Here is an 11,684-nt window from a genome sequence, read left to right as displayed (position 1 = left end):
GTGTTAGCATACGGTATTTGTTTTTCTCTCTCTGACTTACTTCACTCTGTATGACAGACTCTAGGTCCATCCACCTCACTACAAATAACTCAATTTCGTTTCTTTTTATGGCTGAGTAGTATTCCATTGTATATATATGCCACATCTTCTTTATCCATTCATCTGTCGATGGACACTTAGGTTGCTTCCATGTCCTGGCTATTGTAAATAGAGCTGCAATGAACATTTTGGTACATGACTCTCTTTGAATTATGGTTTTCTCAGGGTGTATGCCCAGTAGTGGGATTGCTGGGTCATATGGTAGTTCTATTTTTAGGTTTTTAAGGAACCTCCATACTGTTCTCCATAGTGGCTGTATAAATTTATATTCCCACCAACAGGGCAAGAGGGTTCCCTTTTCTCCACACCCACTCTAGCATTTATTGTTTGTAGGTTTTTTGATGGTGGCCATTCTGACCGGTGTGAGATGATATCTCATTGTAGTTTTGATTTTAAGCAGAGCAATTTATCTGGACTATTTATGGGATGATCCTACAATAACCATGAAGGCCAGGCTAGCAGTATGACCTTGGGCAAGTCATTTAACCTCTCTGGACTTTGGTTTCCACCTCTGATTCATAGAGGAGTTAGCTTCAGAAGTTGTCAGGCTCTGTTCAACTCCCATAGCTTATGCGTCTCTGAGTTTCTAGCAACTGTGAGCATTGCCATTGAGATCATGTGACCCAGGCAGTCTTGACTACAAAAAATGGCTGGGTTCTATTTTCTGTGCTTGTTGAGGGCCTGAAGAAGTCTTCTACTTGAAATCTGAAGCAGTCAGGTGCTGCAAACCTCATGTTTCTCTAACAGATTTTCAGTTGTTCATTCCAACAGAAAGTAAAGTCCACGTAGATTAATCTCGGGGTTCACATAGAAAAACCAAAGCCAAAGGCCTCACACACTGAGGGCCAACGATGTGCCTCATGCCCTGCCCAAGCCCTCAGAGAAACCTATAACCATTTGGGCTGTGGTCTGCAAGAGAGGAGTAAGTTATCTCTGTTTTGCAAGAAAAGCAGGAAGTGTATTGAAAGACATGACCACAGCAAAAATTGTCACATCAAGCTGAGAGGTATCCTCTAAACATGGGGAAATATTGCACCACCAGGAACCCAGCTAGAACGACATCCTGTTGCCTGCTGGATTAAACATCATCTCTCCATGTCGTGGCCAGGATGATACGGACATTTTATCCAAAATGAAGTTCTACGGGTAGTACGTTATTAACAACAACAACAAAACAGAAACCTTGTGGTGAGATCATGTAACAAATGGCAAGTCATTTGCTTTTTGTGAGGATAGTGTCTGAAATTGTGAAGTCAAGTTTAGAACAGTTGAGGGACAGTAACTAAGGAATATCCACAAGTCGTTAGTAGAGAGTCTACAATCTTTTTTTTTTTTTTGAGGTAGAGTTGATTTACAATGCTGTGTCAATCTCTGCTGTACAGCACAGTGATTCAGATACAGACATTCTTTTTTATTAATCTTCTTTTCCACTGTGGTTTATCACATGATATTGACTATAGTTCCCTGTACTATACAGTAGGACCTTGTTGTTTATCCATCTTATATATAATAGTTTGCATCTGCTAACCCCAAACTTCCAGTCCTTCCCTCCCCCCACTCCCCTCCCCCTTGGCAACCACAAGTCTGTTCTCTATGACTGTGAGTCTGTTTCTGTTTTGTAGATAGGTTCATTTGTGTCATATTTTAGAATCCACATATAAGTGATATCATATAGTACTTATCTTTCTCTTTCTGACTTACTTCACTTACTATGATCATCTCTAGGTCCAACCATGTTGCTGCAAATGGCATTATTTCATTCTTTTTTACAGCTGAGTAGTATTCCGTGGTAGATATGTACCACATCTTCTTTATCCATTCATCTGTCAGTGGACATTTAGGTTGTTTCCATGTTTTGGCTGTTGTGAATAGTGCTGCTATGAACATAGGGGTGCATGTATCTTTTTTTAACATCTTTATTGGAGTATAATTGCTTTACAATGGTGTGTTAGTTTCTGCTTTATAACAAAGTAAGTCAGCTATACATTGTTGCTGTTATTATTTCTTCTGTGTACAGATAAGGAAATCCAGGTTAACTTTAGCAGAACTGAGATTTATTAAAAGGCTACCAGAAGTTTGGAGAGAAGGCTTAGAGAGGTTAGAAACTTGTCCTAGGTCAAAAGGTAGTAAAGGGCAGAACTGGGCCTTGAAACAAGATCTCCTTGAACCCCCCTATAACGTTCAGTTGCCTCCCTAGGGTTGAATGTTTTCAGGTGATTCACTTGAACAGTTGCATCCAGTTGGTAGCATGTGGAGAACCATTTTCCAGAATGTCATCCTAAGGATGTCTCCTAAACATCCTTAGGAGCTTTTCCCAGCCTTCACCTGACCATCTGGGTGGATATAGATGGGCCGGGAGGGACACTTCCTGGAGTTTTGTGCCAGAGGGCGTGACCCTCCTAGGCAGTCAAGTCTGAGTCACCGTGGGGCTGAGTATGACAGTCAGCCCCAGAAGCAAAGCCTAGAAATGCCTGTGTTTAAAAACAGAAGGCCAAGGCTTCCAGGAAGGATGATCTATTTTATGGTGCCTTAAGGTTTCAGAATGACTGTGGGCGCCCCTCACCTACCTCCTCTGAGCTAAAACACTATCATCTACCCTCTGCCACTCTTGGGTCTGGAGACATAGGGTGTCAGGGGTGGAGGCAGTTGCAGGTGACAGGAAGCTTGCTTTTCAAGAACCTGGGCTCCAGGACAACGTGGTCAAGGTTCCCCAAGCCCCTCATGGTATGGCTTGGGGAAATGAGGGTTTGCTGGAGAGCCCTGCATGCTTTTCCTGCATGCAGGGAAAGGAGAAGTGGGAGAGTCCAGTAGTGAGCTTCTCAGCAGCCCATTCTTAGCCCCACTTTCTAGAAGACCCCACATGGGAATCATCTTCTCTATGTGCAAGAATTAGATTCAGCTGCCAACAACAGAAAAGAGTAATAATAATAGTGGCTTAAGTCAGTGCTTCTTAAACCATCATGTGCACATGAATCACCCATGGATCTTGTTAAAATGCAGATTCGGATTCAGAAGCTTCAGCATTTCTAACAAGCTCCTGGGGGGGCGGTCCATGTTTCTGGTCCACAACACACGCTGAGTCATGAGGGCTTCAACACGATGGAAGTTTATTCCTGACTTAGTAAAGAAAACCTAGAGGCTGACCCTCCAGGCTACTTGGGATCCGTAGCGGATCCAACTCTGCTGCTCCATCTACAGCCTGTGGCTTCCACCCTTGAAATCAGCTTACGATCTAAGATGGATCCTGGAGACCCAGCCCATCCGCGCTCTGAGCCAGCAGCAAGAGGAAGTGGGAGAGGGAAAAATAATGTTCCTCCCAGCCAAACCAGCACCTCTGAAACATTTTCTTCTGCTTCATCCCTTGACCACCCCCAAGCTAAAAGAGGCTAAAAATTGGATTTCTTTTCCTAAGAAAAGAGGGGAGAATGGGTGGCTGATGGGCAGTTAGATGTCTGCCCCATCTCTCCAGCATGCTTGTCATTTTGAAACCTTAAGGTGAAGGATCACAGCCTTAGCAGCCCCTCTTTTCCAGCAGTTTCCCTGAGGAGGAAAAAGCCAGAGTCTGCCTTGCATTGTCTGGGCAATCAGTGAGCCATGGTTAGAAGCCAGAGTAAGAACAAATGAAAAAATGCTGACAGCAGCGCAAGATGAAGGATGAATTGAGCAGCGTAGTCTGGAATCTTCTGCTAGAATTTGGCAGAAAAGTGGAAAGACCACGGACAGACCTTACGTCCTACTTTTGAAAACTGGCTTTGGTCTTGCTGCTGAGATTTAAGATCTATCTTGCACCCAAGGGGTGGGCCTCTTCCCCGGGGCCTGCCAGACTCTTTTAGTACCCCTGGAACAGAAGTCCTCTCTGCAGTGTTCTAGCTAGACTTTCCCTATCCTCCCTCCCTCCCTATTCAGAGATGGGGTGCTGCCTGTACCCGCCCCAGCTGAAGCCTGGGGCCTCACTTTTGTCTTATGCCATTGGCACCTGGCCTCACCCATTCCTGGGTCCCTTCTCTTGCTTTGAATAGAACTTCCCCTGTTCTGTAATCTGCCAGAATCACCAGAAGTGGTTGCTGCCAATTCCTTGAGGCTTTTGGTGTTTTTCTTCTATGACCACTGTCCCCTTGAGCTGAAACTGCCTGGCCTGCAGCACACACCCCCTACATACACACCTAGGAGGGAAAGCAGTCCTGGGGTGACTTTGGGCAGGGGTGACCACCTAGGGACCCAGGAGTGGATACCCTACCATGCACTACTAGTGGCTTATGACATGGCCTGATACAAAGGGAACTGACAAACCAAGGTGATAGCATTAAGTAAGCCAATCAGAGTCCCTCACTACAGAAGTTGACATGAAGTTACAGCACAGAAGGAGGCAGACCTGTGGCTGCCACAGAATCAGACTAATGATCTTATTTCTGACATCTCCAGCTCCTGGTGCCATTGGGCCTGCATTTCTGGATATTCAACCTGATGGTTTTCCATCCTGCTTGCCATCTAGGAACCCCACATATTTATTTATAGACTAGCACAGTTGACATCCCCTTCTATTCATCTAGTGACATGTTGTGACATTTGACTAATGCTGTGCAAAGTTCTTGTTTTGATGCCTCCCCAGCCATACTGTTTATCCCTTCCTGGCAGAAACTACCCTTCCCAGAGCTCCGTCCCAGGGAAGCAGTGCTAAACTATTCTCTGTGCCAAGGTGGCCACTGATTGCATCAAGGGTGGGCATCGACCCAAGAGAGCCCAGCTGTACAAGCTTTCTGGTTGAGGTGGCTGGCTTGAAGGCAACAATGATTTCCTAAATGTAACCGTAGCTCAGCTGCCATGAGAAAAACCCCAATAACGTGGCTAAAACAAATACATGTTTACTTTTTTTCTCATGTGGGAGTCTAAGCTAGTATGGAAGCTCTATTGTGCAAAGGTTTCAGGGGCCCAGGCTCTTTCTGTCTTGTTGCTCTGCCCGCTGCAGTGTTGTCCTCATAGGCACCGCCCGAGAGGGCTCACAGCATGTCCACTTTCCAAGAAGTGGGAAAGGAAAAGGAACCCCAGAGGACATGCCCCTTCCCTTTAAAACACAACCTGGAATCTGCACAGATAATTTTCACTCGCATCCCATTGGCCAAAGGAAGACTCAGGTGCAATGACAGCTGGGACATATTAGCCATATTCTAGGCAGTGATGCCTAGCTAAAAATCCAGGGCTATATTATTTTGAGAGAGAATGAATAGTAGGGGACATCTCCAGTCTCTACTGGTCAGACCAGCATCCTCTGGAATCCGGAGCTGGAGATACCAGAGATGATTGTCTTCTTGAGAGTAGGAGGAGATGAAAGGTGACACATAGAAGAATCACAGCCATGAAGCCCAGGAGAGAAGTCGAGGGCATGGGCAGACTCCCTGTGACACCCAAAAGCGCTCCCACCCCTGCCCTCACAGCTGGGTGTCCTCTCAGGAAATCCCCTTCTTTTAAGGGGCCTGAGGTACTCAGAAGTCTTTGCTGCAAGTCCGGGGTATTCAGTCCTATTGTAGGTGAGGTCTGAGCAATGTTTTAATTGTGGTTCCATTCTCTAGATGAGAAAACTAAACCCTAAATGCTTCATCATCTGTCCTCAGGTCCCTTGGCCCTAATGAATCAAAGAAGAAAAGATACATCAGAAACTGTTGCTTTCAGCCTCTTGATTAGTGAGACAGAAACAAACCATCGATACACAGTGCTATCTGGCTTCCTCTGTGTGGAAAGTGCAGATGGAAATTTTGAGGGTCTCGTTTGCCAAGGCCACAAGCTCAGGGTGAGTCAGCCATATAATATAACAATAGAAAAGATATGAGGCTAGGATGTTTAATGGGCACAGAGCACCAGACACACAGGCCCTCGCTGAGGTTCCATGTGTATGAAGCCTCCCTTGGAGATCACAGTTCAGTCAGCCGGAGTGCACAGTGGTTCTGGGACATGTAGGAAAGGAGAATGGGGCCAGGACATAACTAGCGTGGAGGGGATAGGATTAGCCTTAGGTCTTGGGGGAAGAAGTCCTTCCCAGAAGGCAGAAATGGTTCTTGAAGGGGATGGCCAGGGTGACAGCTGGCCTGGCATTGTAACTTTTGAAGATAAGAGTCCAAAATCACTTTACAGGCCTTAACTGATCTACAATATGCATGAGCCAGTTGTGGGGAAGCTCAGAGGTGCAGACATCCTACTAACCCCGAGAGTGGGCGTCTGCCAGACACACTGGCCATAAACCAACTGCTCAGCAATAGTGAGAGTCTCCATTCTTGCCTAGATGGTCATCAGGTTAGGACCAGGAAGCATCAGGAGGACAGAGTGGGTGATTGTGGTCCTTAGCACCAAGCACCAGAGGTTCCAGCAGCAGCACAGGGCTTCAGCAAGGAAGGTAAAGGTGGTCCTGTAAAGCAACTACTGACCATTGCTGATGGATAAGTTAATCAGAAACTTAAACCAGCTTGCACCAAAAAAGGTCACCGTGGGCTATATAACCAAACCACACAGAGTGCACATTTGGGTACAGCTGGACCCAGGGACAACTGGATTTAGAGATTCAACTGTTGTCAGGACTTCCTATCTCTCCACCTACATCTTAATCAGCTCAGGCTGCTGTAACAAAATACCATAGACTAGGTGGTTTAAATAGCAGGCATTTATTTTTCATAGCTCTGGAGGCTGGGAAGTCCAAGATCAAGGCACTGGCATGTTTAGTTTCCACTTCCTGATTTCAGACAGCCACCGTCTCTCTGTATCCTCACGTGGTCTCTTCCTTGTATGAGTACATGTTGGGGGAGAGAGTATGAACTCTGGTGCCTCTTCCTTTTCCGATAAGTGCACTAATCCCATCACTGGGGGCTCACCCTCATGACCTCATCCAAACCTAATTACCTCCCAATCCCCACCTCCTAATATCACCACCTTGGGAATTAGGACTTTAACATATGAATTTGATGGGAGGGACACAAACGTTCAGTCCATAACAACGTATGTCTCTGATTCTCTCTGCATATTGGATTTATCCTCACAATTCAGCTGTCTCCACAAGGCCAAAGACATGCCTGCAGGCAGCTTTAAGAGAGTGTCTTTGCGGAACTTCCCTGGCAGTCCAGTGGTTAAGACTTCGCCTTCCAATGCAGGGGGTGCAGGTTCGATCCCTGGTCGGGGAGCTAAGATCCCACATGACTCACAGCCAAAAAACCAAAACATAAAACAGAAGCAATATTGTAACAAAATTCAATAAAGACTTAAAAACAAATGGCCACATCAAAAAAAAAAATCTTAGAAAAAAAAACAAAAGAGAGTGTCTTCGCCAACTCTGTATTGAAAAAAATCTCTAGGAAGTGTCTTGATTGGCTTTGCAAGCCCCTTGTCCATTCCTAGCCAGTCACTTTGGCCAAAAGGATGAGGCTGTAGTGATTGGCCCAGGAAGGTCACATGCTCATTCCCACAGGCACACGATGGCTGGAGTGGGGAAGAAGCAACTTGCCCCCAACGTGGGGAGTGCTGTTGTAGGCATTCCAAACAACAAATGCCTGTTGCAGAGGAAGCTGGAAGTGAAAAGAGATGAAGTGGGGACTGTGTTGAGCTATAGCTAATGAACCCATTGGTGAGTCCACATGAGACTCCTGGCAGTACCTAGAAATAATTCAGGGGACTTACTTTGCAGGGGACTGAAAACCATGGAATAACATCTTGTGAGCCAAAGAAATGCTGATTATTACTATTATCATGGAGGCTGGGGTGCCCTAGTACTATGACGTCTGCAGTTTATACTTCAGCACTGACAGCGTGGTCTAAATGTGGTTCATTCCTTTTTTTTTTTTTTTTGCGGTACGCGGGCCTCTCACTGCTGCGGCCCCTCCCGTTGCGGAGCACAGGCTCCGGATGCGCAGGCTCAGCGGCCATGGCTCACGGGCCCAGCCGCTCCGCGGCATGTGGGATCTTCCCAGACCGGGGCACAAATCCGTGTCCCCTGCATCGGCAGGCGGACTCTCAACCACTGCGCCACCAGGGAAGCCCGGTTCATTCTTTTTTAATCTATACCCTAGAGGAGGCCAGTTGCGCTAATCTGGGCAACTCCAAGGGTGGTAACTAGGGCTTAATCAGAAGTCCACACTCAAGAGGAGCTCTCACAAGTGCTTCAGCTATCTTTATAGCTGATCAGTACTAGAGGTTTTGTTAATTAGCATAATGAATGGAGAGAAAGGTGTTCACTGGTGAAGCATGGAGGAACTCCACAAACATATATGAACAGGGTATTAGAATCTAGTGACTCTTTCCTCCTTCCCTGTTAGGAATGTTGCCCACAGTCCAGCTGCTGATTCCAGAGAAGGTGGGCCAACCTGAATCTGACTAGATGGTTCTCCAATCCCACTACTAGAGTATTATCACATTTGCCCCAAGTGAAACTTCCTTTCACGTGTGATCTTGTTGGAGCACCCTAAAGGACAGAGAGTTTGGACTTTATCAAGCTCACAGGAGGTGGTGTGACTTGTGCTTATTTGCTAATCGTTGTCTCTTTGGGGGGAGAATTTAGTCTGAGACTTCCTTTAATGCTAACCTAGAGTGAGGCCATAAGAAGGAGCCAGCCCTTGAATCTTATAACTAATGGCGGCTGTTGATATTAACCAAACAGAACCTCATGGTTGTATGTGACCAAATTGGGAAGTGGGAGCTCCCCTTCCAAGTCTAGGGACTCATCAGTTTTCCTCAGAAAGACCTGTCATCCATCAGGTCTCAGGGTCCCAGCTGAGCTGGAGTCTGGGCAGGAATCCAACCCCCAAAGAGGTGGAGGAAGGGTGTTGGGTACAAGGCAGGGCTCATTCATAATGAGACTGGGGATTGAGCAGGCTTCCATGAGGGAGACAGGAGAAGACCCAAGAAATGAAGCAAAGATCTGGTACCCAGAACTGGAGTAGGCCTGGAGCCAGAGCGCACAAGGGGCCTCCATGGATGTGAGCCTCAGGATCTGGGCTGTAGCCTCCTTAGAGATCTGGCAGAAGTGAGCTGAAGGTAATGTTGGCTGTAGAAAGAACGAGGCTGCAGAGACTGGAAACCAGGCCAAGCCTGACAGCTGTCCATCCATCCCAGCAGCACCCTGGAATTACCACAAGGAAATGCAACAAGATTAGAACTCGTGATGCCTCACTCTGTGTCAGCAACTCTGACTCATCACCCCTACTTTTCGCTGATCAGCACTTTCAAGGTAATTGCAAAGACTATGGAGAAAACGTCTTTGTAGCTGCTGGCATGAACATTTCTTGGAGGAGAAACGGTCTTTGAAAGGTCCAATTTTCAAGGGTAGAAAGGGCCCTTCCAGCCTGGACTTGGAGCTTCTCCCCAGTTTTCTGTAGAAGGAAGGAGATTTTCTGGAACATGAAGGAGGAAGGAGAAGTGGGGCTGGGTGCTGTAGGCAGGAGGCCAGGGGAGAAGAGCGATGCCACCATAGCCCAGAGGAAGAGTTCAAGGGACTTGTTGGATACATGCATATGAGTTTAACTTTCCCTGGTCCACTGCCCCCAACTCAAATCTTTAGTCAATTCTCCACTGCCCACTAATGCACCTCCTACTCCCCAGTGTTAGAACTGACCTAAGCCACTTTAGTCCTTTATAACCGTTCAGGTCCTTTTGGTTAATAACAACAGCTGCCATGAGCTAAGGGAGTTGACAATCACCTACTCCCCTATAACCTCACTCAGTGTCACCAAAAGCATAAGTTTCAGAATGAATTTGGCCCTGAATACAGACATTTGTTAGCAAGAAGGCAGTACTTTGAAGTGCAATCGTTTGGGACCACAAAGAGATGGTGAGGATGAAAACAGAGACCTCAGGCAAAGAGGAACAGATCTTAGTGGGCACTATTATAAATGGATTTCCTGTGTATTTATTTATAAACACCTATTACTTCATTCAAAAACTCACTGGAGGCAGGGACTACTTGTTTTGCTTTTAAAATCCCTGTGTGACCTTACTCCCTAACCAGCTGGGGAGAAATATGACAAAACATGAACGACCTAAAAATGTGCCTTGTGCACTGAGAAACATGAACAATTTTTGTTCTGCTATAAACACTGCAGCTGAAAATCTAGGCTGTTGTCCCTCTCAAACCAAGCATTGTCCCCCAAGGTGTCCACCAGGAAGATCTATAAGGAGATTCCCTTCTGAGGGCAGAAAGGGAAGTGTGGGAGGGGCCTGTCCAATGCAGGTGCAGGGAGAAAGTCCAGTCCAGCAGGCAGGACTGGGTGTCTGGAATCTGGTACAAAAACACGGTACGAAAACAGACCTAAACCTAAACAGACCTAAACCCCAGCACTGGGGTCCAGCCAGCCAGGCACCAAGATGGGTAGAACTCAGAACACAACAAAGAGGACCCCAAGAGCAGTGGTCCTCACAAATCCAGGAAGATGGGCAGCAGTTAGGACGGCACCCGGACAACAGTGGATTATAAGGCTCTAGCCACTGGAGTGAGATTTTGGAAGTGGAGGGAACTGCAGCCCTAAGCAGGAACTGAGAATGACAGGAGTAATAAGAGTGGGTTCCAGAGGGACTGAGCCACTGTCAGGTAGAGGCTGAGTGCAGAGAGTGAGAGAAAATCCCAGCGTAAATGAACAAGGACAGATTCAGAGGCAACTTTGAGAGGCTGTTTCTGATAGTTGCAAAACAGTGAACGTATCTCAGTTCCTCTTTTTGGCTAGTTAAGGAATCAGTGGAGAGATTCTTTGGAAGCGTGCTCTGTGGGCATCTTACCAGGAGGTAATAACGATGGACTTTCACGTTTATGCAGCTCTTTGGAGTTTGTGAAAAGTAAACTAACTAATTTAAATGTCAGAACTAAAGGGCTAGGGCACAATTCAACCTTCACCGTGGCCCAGCACCTCCTCCTGGAATTCCTAAGACTATGACCCACCTGCTTTCCTTAGAAAGAACACTTATGGCTGAGCGCCATATGTAATGGGCACATTGTCAGGCACTTTCCTAATTGTCTCCACATTGTACCTTCATATGGGGACAGCAAAGAGGACTGGAGGCCTCTGAGCTACCACGTTCCTATGTTGGTCCTCCTTTTACTTGTCCCAGAGCTTCCTGTGATGGTCTCAGAGTCCAGTCTCCAGCAACCCTTTTTACAGCTGTTTTTAGCAGCTGCTGTCTTGACTCTTATCAGGTGCATCCTCTGGTTAATGGTTTTTCTTGCAGTGGGTATGCAAACAAAACCTCCTGATGGCTCTGTGAGATGGGCAGAGCAGATATTAATAATGGTACTAATTACTTCTAAGGTGGTAGCCAGCCTTCCTGATGGCCCCCAGTGGTTTGTACCTTCTGGTGTTCACATCCCTGATTAGGGTTGACTTGGATAACAAGTGAGATAGTGCAGAAATAACAGTGCTTGACTTCAGAGGTTAAGATATAAAGATCATAAAAGATACTGTGGCTTCTGTCTTGCTCTCCTCGATTGCTCATTCTAGGGGAAGCCAGCTACCACGTCAGGAGGACGCTCAAACAGCCCCATGGAGAGACTCATGTGGCAAGGAACCGAGGCCTCCTGCCAGCAGCCATGTGAACAAAGCTGTCTTGGATGTAGGTCCTCCAGC

Source organism: Grampus griseus (genome assembly GCF_964374135.1).
Source record: "Grampus griseus genome assembly, chromosome: 10".
Taxonomy (NCBI): domain Eukaryota; kingdom Metazoa; phylum Chordata; class Mammalia; order Artiodactyla; family Delphinidae; genus Grampus; species Grampus griseus.
Note: the sequence above shows the minus strand (reverse complement) of the source record.